Source organism: Colias croceus, chromosome Z (assembly GCF_905220415.1).
Source record: "Colias croceus chromosome Z, ilColCroc2.1".
Classification (NCBI taxonomy): domain Eukaryota; kingdom Metazoa; phylum Arthropoda; class Insecta; order Lepidoptera; family Pieridae; genus Colias; species Colias croceus.
Window position 1 is genome coordinate 9,268,219 of NC_059568.1, and position 12,703 is coordinate 9,280,921.

Sequence of the window (12,703 nt, forward strand, 5' to 3'; positions counted from 1 at the left end):
TTAAGCCAGAACCGCGCAAATCGTAGTAAGGGCGGTTTGCGCATGGGGCCCTATAACGGAGACCTTACTGTTAAGTCCACGGCGACGGCAACTAGTCACACAGTCACCGAAACTAATTCTATAAACTCGTATTTTGATTTGAATGCGTTTTCCATGTCTTAATATGTTGGTAACATTTTATTATATTCCTGTTCAATTTCCGGATTTACGGGTAGCGCGTTTATAAAACAAACCGTGTGTTCGCATTTCCCAGTCATCCTATAGAAAGAACAATTAGCAATCAAAGCCTATAGTAATTTAGAACATACAGATTCGGTTTTGTATTTCAGTTGCCACGTTTATTTAGTTGGTGCGTAAACAGATGGTCGAGTAAAATGTTTTGCGTTTGTTGTTTCAATAATTCGATGTCGAACGTTTTATTTCACTCCCTTTGGTTGGTAGCAACATGGCAGAGTAGGTACTTAATCCATATTGTTTCAAATAGCATAGGTCATAGTTTACTATAACTACTCATAATAATGTAATAGTAATCAGTACTTATTCAAATTTACAATAGATATACTTTACTTCTTGTTAAATAGGTAGGTAAATATACATTTAGAATAGATGTCAAGTCAATGAATTTTCCTTTTTTTGATGTATATAAAAAGGTAGCACGATGCCATTTTTATTTGATTTTCAAATTGGCTTTTTCACCAAGACTGAAAAAACGGGTCATTTTATTAACTTGATTAGTTAATTTCAATAAAACTGCAATTGTTATTAAATAATTCCAAAATATGTAGTTACATCATTTTTAGAATAATTATTATTTGCGCGGTGAAATACACTTTTCCTAGATAATTTATTTACAATACCCACAATACCAAAAGATAATACCAAATAGTTAAATTAGTTATTATCTGTAATGCACGAGTAGTTCGTTGAAGTTATTATAAATAAAGGATAACTGAATCAACTGTGGACTTAACGACTAAAATATGTAAAAGTAATAGGAATATTTGAAATTGCATATAAGTAGAGGTTGTATATGTCTATATTAATCTTGTAAAGATGATCATCATGGTAAAATTATATTCTAGTCATTTGGTTTAAAATTGAAATGTTAAGGTACTTGTGTAAATATTATCTAATGTTTAAGTATTTTCAGAATGTGGCTTCAAAATTATTTATTCGTAGTTTACGAAATAGATTTGTAACCGAGTTTGTAATTGACGTTTAAAATGTTACAAAGCATTGTCCAAGTACATGACTTCATATTTTATAAGTTTAGATAAATCTCAGTGTTTACCAGATACTTAGAAGTATAATATTATAAATCAAATAATTTATGTCTAAATGTCTCTAGTCAAAATTATACGGTTAGACGTAAGTATGTAACAAAATTATCTTATACGACGTTCGGTTATTTTATAATACGATGTACAATATAGTATCAATAAGTTATGTGGCATTTTTATTTATAATGTTAAACGCTTGCTTACGTTTCTTAAAGCCGAAAGCTTCACTATTGGCAATACCTTGGCGATACCGTCACGTCATGGAGTAAGGCGAAGATTTTGGTATCTTTAAATCTTACAAAAGAAGTTTCACTTCTGACTCGTGTGCTTTTTGTATATGTATTTAAAAAAATTAAATATTTTATTAAATTAAATATTTAGTAGTTACCTAATAGTTCAATATAGAGTTAGGTAAATTATATTGCAGAGAGTTGCAAAAAGAGTACATTTTAAACACAGACAATCAATAATATCAATATTTTTTGTAGTACCTACACCTCACCATTATCTCAATAAATAATCACCAGCATACATTCTGTATCCATGCTGTAGATTCTGTGATAAAAATTGTGTCGAAACATATAAGAATTCATCCTTATTACCATTAGTGAATTTCTGAACTGAACTGTTTATAAGTACTTTAAAGTGTATGGATTTAGATTTAGATTAGATAATATAGCACCGTGTATGGATTTATTCTTTTGATCGTTTCATTAATAAGTAGATAAATTTGTAGGAATGATTAGAACAATAAGCACTTTTTATATCTTTTAAAGAGTTATGCAAAAGTGAAAATACTTATGTATACAGTTCCTAATATTTTATGAAATACATATATTATGAAATATCATTAATTATGTGCTCTTTGTATGAAGAATTAGTACCTTATTTAAAAATACCTTATCGGTTATCCGATCACGAGAAAGGTGTAGGTATAATATTATTACCTACTTATTTGGTTATAATTTATAACATAACCTTTTTACTTTGACGGGGAATTTGCAAGCCTAGGGCGGCATATTTTGGGAGAGTAAATTAAAAAAGGTGCATAGTGCATATTCATATTTTTGTGTTTAAGAGAAATAATAACATCCATACATATATATATATCTTAATTTGTAAAAACAATACCGACTCTACGAAATACGAATATTGGGTACCTATATATTAAGTATATCGTTTGCTTCAGCTTCGAGCCTGCGTCTTCGATAACCTTCATTGGAATGAAAATCCGTAAAGTTTAAGATGATCACGCACAGACAAACAGAGAGACAGTATTTAAGTATTTATTTCTGCAATATTTGCATAAACATAGGTACTACAACTATTATTTTATCTGTGATATAACTCTATTAAATATATTAATATATTTTTAATGTGTTCATCGTTTTCATAAGACAGAAAGTTCCAGAATGTGCATAAATCTTTGACATTATAGGTATAAAATATACATATCAACCTTGATATCAACAGTAGAAAACTATAAAATGACTGAATTCTTAATCTCAATATAATTTCAATACCTATTTACCTAAATCTTTTTTTGGTCCAGGAACAATCAGATAATGCAGGTTCACGCAGCGCCAGGTCTTTACCTACTTAAAAATGAAGAAATGCTTCTTAACAAACTTTATATGTGACTAGCTGTTGCCCGCAGCTTCACTTGCGTGGAAAAGATAAATTTTTATGGTATAAGTTTTCATACCCTATTTTACCCCTTTAGGGGATGAATTTTCTAAAATTCTTACGTTATGACATCTACCTGCATGCCAAATTTCAGCCCGAAACGTCCAGTGGTTTGGGCTGTGCGTTGATAGATCACTATATCAGTCACCTTGAATTTTATATGAGGTATAACCTATATAGATTAATCTCCTATAACCCTGAGGGAGGCCTTTGTCCAGCAGTGGACGTACCACGGCTGAAACGACGAATCTCCTATACTACTGCAAAGTTTCATCCTCATCCGTCCAGATTTTTGTTAAAGAGTAACGAACATACATACATCCATCCTCACAAACTTTCACATTTATAATAGGTATTAGATAAAGATTAGGTAGTAACTAGATAGGTTTAGTTTTTTTCTAATTATCCAGATTCTTCAATTAATAGCCGTTTATTCATAACGGGAGTTCAAATCTGCATGTGACACATTATGATAACGTTGGGAAAATAAAACACATAGTTGGGGGAGGGGGACAGTTTAATTGGGACAAATCATACATAACTTTGGAAAGTACAACATATAAAAAATCGCCAAATATTATCGAAACTTTGTTAGTGGTAACATAACATTCCAGAAACTATTGTTAAAAAATACAAAAGAAATTTCGAGTACAGAATTTTACAATTACAAATTTATAGAAGGATTAAATTAACAATGACATTAAGATTTACACATGTTTTGAACGCATTATCTGACTCAATGTGTTAAAGAACTTAACCTTACAAAATACAATGTGACTGAAAATTATATAATAATTGTTATTAATTAACAAAACCCATTCTATATCATACTTATAGATGCCTAAACATTGTATAATTGAATATAGTTTTTAATTTTGCTATGAAATAATAACCTGATCTGAAAACTTTAGTCTTCTTTATAGCTGTTTAACCACGAATAAATCACAGATAATCGAACTATTTTGATGGTATTGAATGGGTATACAAATACAAATAAAGGATAACATTTATGTGAAAACAATAACAAGGAAAATAATGGGTTACAATTAAATGAAAAGATGATTCGGAATTACATAATAATAGAAGAAGAGAAAAATTATTTAAAACACTACAAACGTCAACTGTACAAGCTACTCATACTAACTAATTTAGTAATAATAGTAATCATGTGTATTCATCAAATTGTATGTACATTTAATGCTACGAGTATTATACGCTTATAATTAATATATAAAATAATTAACATTATAAATGTAATAACAACTTACATATTTAGTAATCAACAATCTAATAATCTAGGATCTATAGAGTCGTAACAATTGCATCATGGAACAACCAGTGTTCCAGTCAAACAAAGTCGTCTCGTTTATAGAACCGCTATGCTATCGTAATTCTATTAGCTTTTTGTAAGTACATGGAACGCCCCGATACCGAACATATAGTTCTGGTAATAATTAAAATTAAAAGTTTAAGAAACAATAACCTACGTCTAATATGATGATATGAGATGAGATTTTGAAGTGATTGATGTAAAATCTGCTAGCTAAATTAAGTAAGGATTATTTATTATTATTCAGAATTTTCTGTTGTCACCTCATTTTGGTTCAACTGCTTAAAACCGATTAACGTGATTTTTTTGAAATCAACGTGAACAAAGATTCAATAAGAACAATCTCCACACACGTTTATTGCAAAAAAGTTCATCTTAAATCGATTTTAAATTGAACTAAACGAGTGTAATAGGTTATTATTAAAAAAAAAAGAGATTTACGTCCGGTGCATGTCGTTGAAGAATAGTGAATATGGATTGTACTATAAATAAAATAATCCTGGATCACTTAAAGATGAATATGTTCAAGTGAATTAGTGATATTCTTACCTAGCGAATACTACTAACGATTACATACTAAGTAGATACTTAAAAATATTTATGATAGTATGCGCCATTTATACCATAGTTCAAACCGTCGCTCTACACTTAAGAACCCATCGTGGTATCAACTTCAACGAGAATTGGATAAGAATTCTTCAATTTACATTCCTTCTTTGATATTAATGAACAGGCTGAGTGAAATCAGTATGTCAAAATGATGATTTATTTTAATGTAAGACCCATGAGTGTCGAATGTTCTCAATTTTATTTCTGATTTTCGAATTGCTACAGTTGCAGTAATGACTGGAAGTGCGTTAATGCACAGGTTAATGGCTGATTAAATTAATGACAATTTTGATATTTATATGGAAAGAAAATAATTGATAGGTTTTATAAATGTTTAATGCAATGTAGCCTCTGTCAACAAGGACGCGTCCTTAGCATGTGTGAAGCCGCTAAGTACGCGTTCTATCTGGGAAAGAAGTTTTCAAACAAAGATAAATCGGAAACATAATAATTTCATAACGAAGTAAATTAATTATTAATCAAAGCGCTAAGCTGACGACGGGCTATGACGCTGGTCGTCGAATTGTGTTGTAATAAGCGGTAATGTACCGTCGAATACAGCGACAACGCTTTAGCCAACGCTGTATTACCGCTTAGTACCACATAATTCAGTGTCACTGTGCGCCGTCAGCTTAGCGCTCTGACGCGCGGTAGGTACGCGTTCTATTTGGAAAAAAGTTATTTATAGTTATACTGAATACACTATACACTAATTTCCAGGCATTGTGCACGCAATAGATCTAAATGTAATATTAATGAACTCTTATCCTACTTAGTCGTATGTAAAAATAAATACTACATCTGTTTTTTTTGTATTTTTTATTATTTTATGTTTTTTTTATAACGTATCTAAGTAACTAATTATTTTTATTTTTGTAATTTTTTTGTATTTTTATTATTTTATGTTTTTTTTATAACTTACATAAACATAAACAAGTAACTAGTTACTTAGATCTAAGTAAGTACCTGTTTTTGTTTTTGTAAATTTTTTTGTGTGTTTTTATTATTTTGTGTCATATTTTAAAACTTATCTAGGTGTTTTTTAAAATCTATCTCTATACAACTTATCTTCTTACTTACTAACTAATATCTTTATATTTTTTTTTTTGTAATTTTTGTTTTTATGTTTTTTTTTTGTAATTTTCGTTTTTTTTTTTCTTAATAGTAATAACCTGTATTATCTAGGTCTATTAAAATATAAGAAAATGTAGAGCCAGATCGTGATAATTGGAAAACAGAATGAGGTCGAATTAAGATGGTTGGTTTGTGGGGTATTTAGACAAACATTTATTTATACTTTTCACGGACGATGATAGTCCCGATGCCGTGACTTTGAGGTTGATGATTTATCCGCAATTATAGAATTGAGCCGTTCAGACTTTACAATTCTCTTGTCGCAAGTGAACAAACCGCCACAGTCAGTTTGAGTTTTGTCCGAGAATAATTAACAAGTAACTCGTAAAATAATTGAGTGAGATTGAATAAAATTAGTATAATGTCATTTATTTTAAACGATTTGAAAACTCCAAAATATTCTATAGACAGATCTGTTCTACAGAATAATTAAAAAGAAAACTACCTAGGAATGAATTTGCCAACTTATTCCGCGAATAAGATCAGATCTTCTTAAAAGATGTAAAATTAATAGAAAAAATGTCATGTCAGGCCAATGAGACGAACTAAGTACGTCTCGATAACTAACATACTTACCATAGGTAGTACCCCTGGAATGAAGTATCTGAACGGAGCTACTTCACCCCACGAAGTGGTCATATTGCGTTAAAAGTTATAAAATACACCTATTATATTCGAGCATAGATTTATTTATAACTGATACCAATATGAATGTCAAATCCATTGCATCGTTCACAACTCAAGTTCCGACAAAAATATTTTCGCTTCACTCACTCGAAAATTCTAATTCTAGCATTTACTAACATTCTACTCGAGTGAGTATATGGGCGACAAACAAGATTGTTCTCAAGAACGAATTAAATGGACGATGCGCGTCGTAGAGATTGATTAGGAACCGTGCAGCTTTAAGTTAGCCTTATGGACCTTTAAGGTCCCAGTGCGCCTTGGAGCCATCGCTGCCGGCCACCAAACGGGCCACCCGCTCACGATTCACTCTAATCTAAATCTCTTAGCAATGTGAAGTCTATATGGGAGGTAGTCTCACCTAGACTTGTAGCAAACTGGCAGCAGGTAGGCTTTATCCGCAACCGCGAATACAGCCTCTTGATACTGAAATAACTCTAGCCTCGCCAGTGAGGTACCTAAAGTCGTATCGTAATATATTTCATATCCGTGACTTAATTTTGAAGAGAACATAATATTATTTCGAAATTCGTTCTCATTGGTGCCAATATTTTGTATTCATAGGTATTTCATTTTGCGCGAGTCACTTAGAATGCGATGTGTTGATGTTGTATCGTATCGTTCGGTGACTGCGTCTTGATTCATTTCATAGTGTCGATTGCTCGGTGATGAAATCCTAAATATTAGTAAAATTGAAAAAAACAATCTGAATAAATCTTATAACTCGAGCAGATAGCTCGCATATTTAGAGCTGTGAACACAATCTGTTAAATGGAAATATTTGGGTAAACAATAACAGCAATAGGAAGCAAAAATGAATTTGGATTTTTTTTTATCAATTCGAAGTTAGGTATATCTTGCTGCGTATATAATAAAAGAACACTATAAACGCAGGAATCATCACCGGCATAACGTTTCGCTAGTGCTATCACTTATTACTAGCACGTTTTTAATCGAGTCAGGGTATTTCTTTCTGTGGGCGGTTGTAATCCTAACTATTCTAAACGTTCAGAACTTGCTCCTAAAACAACTAAATAACCCCTTGTACTCTCCTGATAAACTAATATATCTCATGACTATATAGGTAGTCCAAGTAATTTCCAAAGAAACAGAAACAGAAACACAAAGATGAAGAAAGAAATGTATTATAGAAGAGACACAACATCAATATGTACAGGCTACTCAGATTTTATATTGCTACTCGGTTCGCATCGCTCCCTATTCTAATAAACTACTTCTAATAAACTACCTATAATTCTTACAAACTAAATAACGTGTTATAGACTCTTTTATCTGCAAAAGGGATACAAAGGCATTGCCTATTCTGTGTAATTATAAATCCACGGTTTGGTGCTGAAGAGCGAATCATATGTCTGATAAATAAACAAATAAGTATATTTACTGCCGGTTTAAAATTTTAATGATTTTGAAGAAAAATAAATCCAATTTCAAATAAGTAACTACATAGTGAAACTAAAACAACAAAAATGCCAATGCCGATACCAACCAGATTTTAATAAATACTTAAACAGAATCTCTAAAAAAATATAATTTTGCTCTTGTTGCACCGTACCGCAGTTAGTAGCCTATATCTAGTCTTTCGGAAACTGACCTCTATGTGTTAGCTAATTATGGCACTCGACGGCGAAAACTCTGTGAAATCTGATTACACTATTTACCTACTTAATCTACGTTGAGCAATGCAATGTATTTATACCGATTATAAAACGGTGCAAGTAAACCGACTCAAACTAATATGTGCAATATAATAAATAAGCTGAAATAATGTACAAATTCAATCATCAATGCTTCTATAGACTGCTGTGGTTCAGAGGTAGACATTTTGTATTGAAAATTCTGTAGCAGGCTAAAGGTGGTTCACGTACCTAATGCTACTGTGGGATACTTTAGAGGTAGAAACGCCTATCGTTTCTACGTGACTACCAAATGTTGTTAGTAACCACATTCAGGTAACACATAAGAGAGGAGGAAAAGGTGCTCGTCGTCATTGCAGTGACGGAAGCCTGCCAACCTAATGAATACGGATAACTAACCTATCTCATCGATCACTGACGATCGGAATTTTTCCTAACTATTACGGACTTTCCATATTTACCTTGAGAAAACAACCATAAATATTCGCTCAAAAGACTAAACTTAATGCTACAATCTAAAATTCTACGTTATATAAATAATTATAATAATAAAGCGACATTAAAATAATATGTACAGGCTACTCGTGTTTTAGATGTTATGATCGTTCCTTGATTTGAGTTAAACAACTTGCTTGCGCGTAAAATCCAATAATCTCATTAGATGTTATAATGAATGACGATAGTTTACGCCTTACGCGCGGTTTTATGCGTGGATGAGAAGTAAGTATAGTTTAAACCAGTCTGCAAACTTTGATGTTAGATTAAGCTCTGCTATTTTTACTCGTCTGGAAAAATTAATTATTATTATATACGAAAAAGCCAAAACATTGCAAATAAACTAACATATTTTTTATTTTAGATTTTTTTTTTTTACTAAAAATATATGATTTTAATTATAATCCAAAAAAAGATAAGTAATAATTTAAGTGCAATAAAGTAGAATTTATTAAATTAAGTGCTCTAATGTAAAGAAAAACTATTTTTTTTTTCTTTTTTTTCGTTTTTTAACTTTTTTTAATATGTTTTATAATTTTATTAATACAACTAACAAGCCAACTTTTCCTGATGTTAATGCGCTCCTATGTGGTCAGCTAACTGTGTTGTTACGTAAACGTAACAACCCAGTGCTGAACCCACTACCTTCGTGTCAGATGTTATGGACCCGCCCAAACACAAGGGAACTCATTAACAAAAGCAATGTTATACTTTGAAAAACAGTTGGTATTATGTGCGTTTATTTCAAAATGTGGTTGATAAATGTTTAAGGATCGCGTTTTGCCTAACCATGAAATGATAACCCAAACAAACCCACTTCCAAAAAAAAAAACAATAGTTGTAATATCTTTTTTGTGAGCAGATTGAAGCTGAATTGTGATTTTGAGTGTGAACTCAAAATGACTGGAAGTAAGTTTAAAATAAACATAAACCCTGGTACGTGTAATGAGCTTTTATCTGTAACATATGTAACAAAAAAATTAAATCAATCCAATTCATCAACCATAAAGCGTAATTAATTGGGCTACATTTTTTTGTATTTATGTTTTTTGTTTATTTTTTTTTTAATTTTATTTTTTTATAAACTTACATCAATTTTACGATAATTATACTGTTTTATTTATTTTAACAATATAAGTCATCTTTGTCAAATAAATACTTACCAATCTATTTTATATTAATAATTATTAACTACCATCGAGCGGTCGCGTCTACCACGCCGCCCGTTGTCTTAAATTAATTATCAGGTATCTTTAAAGGCAGTATCCGTAAGGATAATTTCTTCGATACGTTAATAATACTCTCAATATCTAATCATCTACTCAAATGCTATATTGGCTACAGACCTTCAAACGCCGCAGTGACAGCTTGAACAAAAACAGCTAAATGCATTAGGTACCTATTGAAGTCGCTACCGAGTAGGGAATTTAACTCTACCCTAGATAAAAAATCATAAAAGAAAACTACCATATAGTTTCTGGAAGACCGTCTGGAATGATCTATGTTGTTATAATACTCATAATTTTATAATGATTTACGATTGAATAAGGCCAATATTAATTAAGATTAGATATGAACCAACCCACCTAGTGGTAGAGTCAGTTAGGTACATGTTTGTTCCAGATACAGAAAACAATCCATCCTCTTAACCTACAGTACAAAAATAAAATTTAAAAATTCAAATTTATATAATTAATAAATGATTTTCGCCAATTACATCTAAGAAGAGATTGAGAAACAGATAATAAAATGCCTGATATTGTAAAATTTTAAATAAGATTTGTAAATGAAAAAGGTTAAAAAAATAATAAAAACATCACAAGAAATATTTTGTGTTTTGGTTGTATTAAATGAAATAGTTAAGTAATTTTCGGAGAGAAAGCAAAAGGCAAGTAATGTTTAAATATAATCTTAAATAAATTAAGTCCTAATCCTATACTTATTTTCTAATACTCGATTGATTAAACTTATAACGAAAATATAACGATCGATAACGGTATTATGATGTTATATACCTACTAGCCTAACATTTTTTTTTTTATATTTTTTGTATTTTTAATTTTTTTTGTGTTTTTATTTTTTTAATATATTAACTGTGCTGCGTTGATATCGATACGCAGCACTTGAGTAACGACTTATAACTTTGCCCTAAAAAAATCAAACTAATTAAAAAAATTTATCTAGCGTTTCGAACAAATCATAAATTAATTTCTTTCCGATTCCAACTATAATATTTCATGATTCCGGAAGACTTCTATGTATCGCACGTACTGCTTCACGTGATGTTAAAATTTTCAGCATTTCGAGCGCAGCACGTTGTTGGGCCGAATTTGACCTACATCTAACACCGATGACGAACTTCTAATAAGAGACACTAGTAACAAAAACAATCGCATACTTTTGTGAACTCAAGGCAACGTCAGATTCAAATTAGCAATGTTATAGGTTATAATATAAAATTATCTTAGCAAAGTAATTAAGTACGAGTCTGTGAAACTCAATAGCACCAATAGAATATATTAAATGATATGTAATCTTGCAGAAGTGGAATATAACGTAATACATATTTGAATTGTACTTTAATATGGAATTTAGAAATTTTGAAAAGGGATTTAATATTACCGAGTGATTAAGTAAATATTGGCAATAAATGCTGAAATTTAATTTTGAAAATAAATAAAAATCGATGCTTTCTTATAGAGTCCAAAAAAATCCGGTAATAAGAACAAAACCGTCCTGAGAACGAACTTTAAAAAATCAGAGCAGTTACTAGTGTCTCGTATTTCCGTATCGGATCTCAAGGCTCCATATTGGCATCAATAACGTTTAACAGACATTTAACAGGACTATAAATATATATTGTAATCATTTCATATCGGTATTCATATCGTTTTGCAGGCACGTTGAACACATCGCGATCCACCACGTAGCTAAACCTTTCACGGCTAAACAATAGCACGTTCCTCCAATGTGTGTGAATAAAGTTGACGTTCGAGAGGCATTCAGCTTGCGGGTGACAATGCATTATAATGAGGTAACTTACTCCACTTCAATTTATTCACACACATCGTATACCTAAAACGATAGCCAATAATATAATAAACGGTACGTTTGTGACTCTGTACTTTAAATCAAATAGAATGTATTTTAAAGAAAAATATAGAATCAACGAATACTGAGGATATTTTAAACTGTTTGAGGGCGAAAGTAATTAAACTGATGAAATGTTTACCCTACGACCTAACTTAATCCGATGTTTGAGCAATTAATGAGTTCAATATAAAAATATACCTCGTAATACAAAGTATATAATAAAAAATTATTTAGGGCACAAGGTGTAACGATGCCCCTATAGCTAGGATTCAAGGCGTGTTAATATTATCTTACCTTTACGATGAGGTAGTCCGAATCCAATCTACAATGATGAGGCCACAGTGGTTTTATTGCTTTTTAAACTTTAAGAGGTATTCGGAACGCGGCTATCAAACTAACGATGTTTACATAAAATTTAACCTATGAGGTAAAGATTTATTTCCATTTCCTTACAACTACGAAGATAGCTTAAAAGAAGAAAGAGGTAAGAAAGAGGATTCGAACTTGCCGACGAAATTTTAAGAAGAGAAGAATGACCTAATAGAAATTTGGAACTACAGGAAAGCTTGACTTGCGCCAGCTCTAGGAGAAGACATGGAATAGCGAAACATTAAAATATCCTACACTTTAAGGCAGTAAAGGTTTTCTATGCAACTTGTAATTATTGCTTACGAACTATTCGAGAACTTGGCAGCTCATGTTAGACGCTGATATATAAAATAGGAGAAAAAAACTAT